The following is a 7,069-nucleotide window of genomic DNA, read 5'->3' as shown; positions in this document are numbered from 1 at the left end:
AGAAGGAATTTCGTCCCAAAATTAGAATTTAAGCAAATAAGAAATTACACATAACTAAGCGAAAAGATGAGGGTATTTCAGTTTCATTTGATCCTCTCTTTTCCAAGTGAATTCCGGTCCACGCTTTGCGTTCCAGCGCACCTTCACTATCGGGATACGAATCTGCTTTGTTTGCTTGACGTCTCGGTCCATGATCTCTACTGGTTCCTCCACAAAGTTGAGGCTCTTGTTGATCTCGATCTCGTCGAGTGGAATAACAAGAGTCTCGTCAGACAGACACTTTTTCAAGTTCGAGACGTGGAAGGTAGGCTGTACGTTACTGAGTTCGTACGGTAGATTGAGTTTGTAAGCTACAGGGCCGATTCTCGCGAAAATATCGAAAGGCCCTATGTATCTTGGATTGAGCTTCCCACACTTTCCAAAGCATATCAAGCCCTTCCAGGGTGAGACCTTTAGTAGGACTCGATCTCCCACCTGGAATTCCAATGGTTTCCTTCGCTTGTCAGCGTAGCTTTTCTGTCGGTCTCTAGAGGCTTTCAAGCGTTCACGAATTTGAACGATCTTCTCTGTTGTTTCCCGAATGATCTCCGGATCCGTGAGAGTGCTTTCGAGAACTCGTCCCTTAGCTAACTAGGTATCACCCACCTCAGTCCAGCACAGAGGGCATCTGCACTTTCGGCCATAGAGGGCCTCGAATGGAGCTGCCTTAATGCTCGTGTGATAACTGTTGTTGTAGGAAAATTCGACGAGGGGTAAATGGGTATCCCAAGCTTTTCCAAAGTCAATCACATAGGCACGCAACATATCTTCTAAGTTTTGGATAGTTCTCTCACTTTGCCCGTCGGTCTGTGGGTGGTAGGTTGTACTCATGTCCAGCCTAGTTCCTAGGGAACTTTGTAATGACTTCCAGAACCTTGAAGTGAATCTACTATCTCGGTCCGAGATGATAGATAAAGGAACACCGTGCATCCTTACAATATCCCTAATGTAAGTTCTGGTAAGTTTCTCCATGTTGTCTGTTTCTTTGATCGGCAGGAAGTGTGCAGACTTGGTCAGTCTATCAACGATGACCTATATGGAATCAAGTCCTCCCGTCGTCTTTGGAAACTTGTTTATGAAGTCCATAGTGATCTGCTCCCACTTCCATTGTGGTATCTCCGGTTGTTGTAGAAGACCGGAGGGTTTCTGGTATTCGACCTTGACCTTTGCGCAAGTAAGGCATTTACTCACGAAGGTAGCAATGTCTGCTTTCATGTTAGGCCACCAGTATAACTTTTTAAGATCCAAATACATCTTATTTGAACCTGGGTGGACGGAATAACGAGTGTTGTGAGCTTCGGTCATGACCAAGTCTCTGAAGCCACCGTGTTTCGGTGTCCAGATCCGATCTATGAGGTATAAGGCTCCGCCACCCTTGACTTCTATGTTCTTATCCATCCCTCTAAGGGATTCACCAACCACGTTTTCAGGTTTCAAAGCATCGAGCTAAGCCTCCTTTATTTGCGTGGAAAAGTGTGAATGGATAGTTAGAGTCAAAGATTTGACTCTACGACCTGTATATTCTTTCCGACTTAGGGCGTCGGCTACTACATTGGCTTTACCCGGATGATAACAAATTTCGCACTCGTAATCACTGAGTAGCTCGACCCACCGCCGTTGTCTCATGTTGAGCACTTTCTGGTTGAAAATGTGTTGTAGACTCTTGTGGTCTGTAATGATCGTGCTTTTTGTACCATATAGGTAATGTCGCCAGATCTTTAGAGCAAACATAACTGCTCCTAGCTCAAGATCGTGGGTAGTGTAGTTACCCTCATGTGTCTTCAGCTGTCTCGAGGCATAGGCTATGACCTTACCTCGCTGCATCAGAACACATCCAAGTCCTTGATTGGATGCATCGCAATAGACAATGAAGTCTTTTATCCCTTCGGGGAGGGATAGTATCGGGGCGGTGCACAAGGCTTGCTTGAGCGTTTGGAACGCTCTTTCCTGCTTCTCTTCCCAGTCAAAGGCCACGCCTTTCTGGGTCAGGGTTGTCAGAGGTTTCACGATGCTGGAGAAGTTCTGAATGAACTTGCTATAGTAGCCAGCGAGACCTAGATATTGATGAATTTCTGTAGGTGTCTTCGGTGCTGACCAGTTCACAATGGCCTTGATTTTGGAGGGGTCCATGTGTATTCCCTCTTCACTAACAACATGGCCCAAAAATTCGACTTGTCGAATCCAAATTCACATTTGGAGAACTTCGCGTAGAGCTTCTTCGCTCGCAATGTTTCTAAGACTCTACGGAGATGTTGACTATGCTCCTCCTTACTTCGAGAGTAGATGAGTATGTAATCAATAAAGACGATGACGAAGTGATCCAAGTAAGGACGACACACCCTATTCATCAGATCCTTGAATATTGCGGGCGCGTTAGATAATCAGAACGGCATCACTACAAATTCGTAGTGCCCATAACGAGTTCGGAAGGCTGTCTTGGGAACATCCTCCTGTAACACTCGTAGTTGGTGATATTCAGATCGTAGATCTATCTTCGAGAAGTAGTTGGCTCCTTGATGTTGATCAAATAAATCGTCAATGCGGGGCAAAGGATAACAATTTTTAATTGTAAGCTTGTTGAGTTCTCTATAGTCGATGCACATGCGAAACGATCCATCCTACTTCTTGACGAACAAGACCGGTGCTCCCCATGGTGAGAAGCTAGGTCGAATGAATCCCTTCTTGAGAAGTTCGTTAAGTTGACTGGAAAGTTCCTGCATCTCGGCCGGTGCCAGACGATAAGGAGATTTGGCTACTGGGGTAGCTCCAGGCACTAAGTCAATTCTGAACTCGACTTGGCGTTGTGGTGGTAAACCGAGAAGTTCTTTTGGGAAGATGTCGGGAAAGTCGCGTACTTCTGGGATGTTTTGGATATCTTTCAGTTCTTGACTGGTATCGACGACGTGTGCGAGGAATGCATGATTTTCCTTTCGCAAGCACTTCTGGGCTTGAATGCACGAAATGATGCAAAGGCTCATACTAGGTTTGTCGCCGTAGATAATTAAGGTTTCGTTGTTAGGAAGGTTAAGACGAACTGCTTTTTCAAAGCACATGATGTCGGCGCGAAGAAGACTCAACCAATCCATGCCGATGATACGTCATCTAAAGTTAAGGTACAACCTACGTATATGCAGTTAGTACTCTCCGTTTTCCCGTTAGCCATTTCTACCGTGAATGAATTTTCTAAAGCACAGGGTTTTTGTTTAAGCATGTGTGCGAATTTGTGACTTACGAGACTTTTCTCTGCTCCACTATCGAAGAGTATGCAAGCATATGAGTTATCGAGGATAAACGTACCAGTAACTATCGTAGGATCAGCTACTGCTTCTTCATGGCCTAGGGCCATAACTCTTCCTACCCCTCCAGCCATCCCCGCTTTAGGGCAGTTCCTCTTGTAGTGGCCCACTTCGCCGCAGCTGTAGCAAGCTTGGCCCATACCGGCGTTAGGAACCTGGGCGGCCTGAGCTGTTGGCGTCCTATAGACACGGGCTGTATGCCCCTTTCTGTTGCAGTTAGAGCACTGCATCTCCTTGCAAGGTCCGTGGTGGTGGTAGTTGCACTTTGGTGCACTTCAGAAGGGTTCCAGCATATGTTTTTGCTGGTAAGGGATTCGTAGGGACAACAGGAGTAACTGTGGCAGCATTGATTGCCACTAGTTGTCTCTTGGAGGATCCTTGCGAAGTCCCTCTTTTCCTCTTAGACCACCCTTTCTTGTTGTTGTCGGGGTTGGACTTTTGTGGTACCGACGTAGGGATAGTTGGGTTCTGAGGTTTCCGGTGATCGATGAGAGATTGTGCCAGTTCCTTGGTGCTATCGAAGGTAATAGGCCTGGAAGCGATCACACTTGACTGGATCTGGGGCGACAGTCCCCATATATATCTCTCTATCTTTTTGATCTCAAGAGCAACAATATCAGGGCATAAGTTTGCTAGATCACAGAACCTATTTGTGTAGGTCGTGATGTCGGATCCAACCATTTGTAGACCCCAGAATTCCTGCTCGAGTTTTTGTACTTCGCCTCGAGGACAATATCTCTCTATCTTTTTGCTCTCAAGAGCAACCATATTAGGGCATAAGTTTTCCAGATCACAGAACCTATTTGTGTAGGTCGTGATGTCGGATCCAACCATTTGTAGACCCCATAATTCCTGCTCGAGTTTTTGTACTTCACCTCGAGGACAATATTCTTTCATCAGCATGTCTTTCAACTTTTCCCAACTGATGGAATACGCCACCACCAGGGTCAGATAGTTAATATGGCTGTTCCACCATGTTAATGCTCTGTCAGAGAAGGTACAAGCTGCAAACCTGACCTTGTTGCCCTCCTGGCAAGCACATGTTTCAAAGACGGATTCCATCTTTTCAATCCATTGTCTCAACACCATAACACCCCCAGTTCCATTGAAGCTGCGGGCTTTGGCGTTCGTGAAGTCCTTGTAGGTGCATTCCCGAGGGTGTCCATGGCTTTCGCTGTGGTTCGAGGGAGGTGCACCTGTTCATGATCCACTAGGGGCAGGAGCGTTGATTCCTGACACAGCAGCTGCAACAGCCGATGTGAAAGCTGCCTGGAACATGTTGGCATCGAAAGGGTTAGGTGGTTGAAGAGGTTCAGGTGGTGGTATCGGTGTTTCGTTGTTTGGGTTAAGCCTTGTATTTCTGCGTGGCGCCATCTTTAACTATACGTTTAAAAGATGATGACATGGATAAGAATAAATGATTAATGAATGTGTCTCATGGACTAACTACTCATAGCCCAACAACAGAAGGAATAGTATGACTAAATGAAGATAACAATATTTGGATAATAATTTCCATATGATTAGATATCTGTCAATAATACTGGAATTACAGATGTAACAAGTTCGGGAAAAATTGGCCTAGGAGTAGGCCTTACATCAACCAAGATGGAAAATTTTGACAGAATTAAGACTAGATCAAGACCTAATAGGTCTAAGATTTATAAAGATAGGAAATTAGACGAAAGTTTTTACATAAACTAGGTTATATCCAAAAGATGAGTCGACAAGATTCTATCGGCGACAAGAACTGCTAGCATGAGTTCTTGATCCCGACAGTAGACGTTCCATGTCCCTCATACGCCTGTCAGCTCTCACTTGCTGAGCTCGAAATTCCCTAACTTCAGCTTGAGTTTCAGCAAGTTCCCTCTGCAGATTTGCATTGCGGACCAGAGTCGTTTCATGAGCAGACTTTAGTTGGCGAATGTGGACAGTGTTAATGCCAGAGTTGACTTCAATCTCCACGACCCGGTCAATAGTTGCCTGACCCAGTATCGTGTTTCTGGAAATTCTACGAACCATGATGGGTAGGACCCTATCAGCAGAACCTCCTTCGGTGAGCTTGTAGAAACTTCGGTTTCCATTGTAGGGAATGGGCTGACCTTGTTCCTGGCTCCATCAAGCCAAGTTAGTTGCCCACAGAGGCGTGGGTCCTTGAAACGCGGGACGGGGGTTCAGGTTTGGGTTTTGAGCAGCTGGGGGCAGGTTGTTGACTTCAGGCTCGGAGTCAGAACTATCGGAAAAACCCTCAGCATGGTGATCATCCAAAGGGATTGGGTGATCATCGTCTGGTTCTGCCTCTAGCCAACCAGCATTGCCTTGGTTCGGGAAGTACGGATCGCCATGGTGAAATCAAGCCATTTTAATCTACGCAAGAAAAGGGATATAAGAAATAGCTAAAATAGACGAACTAACTAAGATAATTACAGTAAGACCAAATACCCCTATGGTATTTCCTTATGGTTGTGTTGGTAAGTTTTTAGACTTGTTGCCATATCACAACCATTCTTGGGCATATGCTAATCACTCCTCAGACCAGCATAGTTGATCAGGCTATGCCATTCCCAAGACTAACCATATATCCCCAGGCTTACTTGTGATATTCAACAATCGTAATACTTTTGTTCTTGTCATTATGACACTGATTTTAGTATGAATGCAGGCACGTATACTTACTTAAATATTTTATTACTTAAAAGTATAACTCTTAGACAGAGTGTTTTAATCCCCATGTATTTATAGTTAGTATATATTTTATGGGTTGATATACTATATTCATTATAAAAAATGTCTCTGATACCAATCTGTCACACCCCAAAACCACGAACGGCAGAAACGTTCAGGGGTGGAGGACGTCATGTACAGTATCACAACAGTGTAAAATAGTAAACAATCAACAACATCATCCATTGCATTCTATGTAAAGTTTTAATACATGTGTGTTCTTTCATTGTAATAAGACACCAAAAATATACAATCAAAATAAAATACAAGACTTGTCTGCTCTGTCTTCTCAAAACCTGGACATCGTATCTATCTACTGATGTCCTGAGAATACAAGTTATTTTGAAAGAGAGTATCAGCTTTAAAGCTGGTGAATTCATAAGTATTTAAGTGTCATTGTCTTGCTTACTAAAAGCTGTTTTAAAAGTCATGTAAACCTTTGAATGAAAATGTTGATGTAAGTATGAAAAGCCCTAGAAAATCCCTTATTTTCTATCAGTTGAGATGTAGTCTTCTACCAAGACCCGAATGTTTTGTTATGACAATGTAGTCTTCTACCAAGACCCGAATGTTTTGTTATGACAATGTAGTCTTCTACCAAGACCCGAATGTTTTGTTATGACAATGTAGTCTTCTACCAAGACCCGAATGTTTTGTTATGACAATGTAGTCTTCTACCAAGACCCGGATGTTTTGTTATGACAATGTAGTCTTCTACCAAGACTTAAATGTTTTGTAAATAAAATGATAGCTTTTCCTTTCTATTGACTAGTACTAAAAGTACTTAGTGTAACTCATCGTTTATGTGAAAGTATCACAAAATAAAGTAAACAGGAAAAAGTACTAATGTAAGTGTTATCCCGAGGTACTAGGGATAACACGCCATCGCGTAAAGCGAAACGTATAACCTATCAAAAAATAAAGTAAATAGGAAAATATACTAACGTAAATATTATGCCGAGGTACTAGGGCTAACACGAAGTATGTAACTGTTATCCCGAGGTACTAGG

This window comes from Lactuca serriola, chromosome 3, assembly GCF_051521515.1.
Source record: "Lactuca serriola cultivar US96UC23 chromosome 3, Lser_US96UC23_V15, whole genome shotgun sequence".
Lineage (NCBI taxonomy): Eukaryota > Viridiplantae > Streptophyta > Magnoliopsida > Asterales > Asteraceae > Lactuca > Lactuca serriola.
This window is presented reverse-complemented; position numbering follows the sequence as displayed.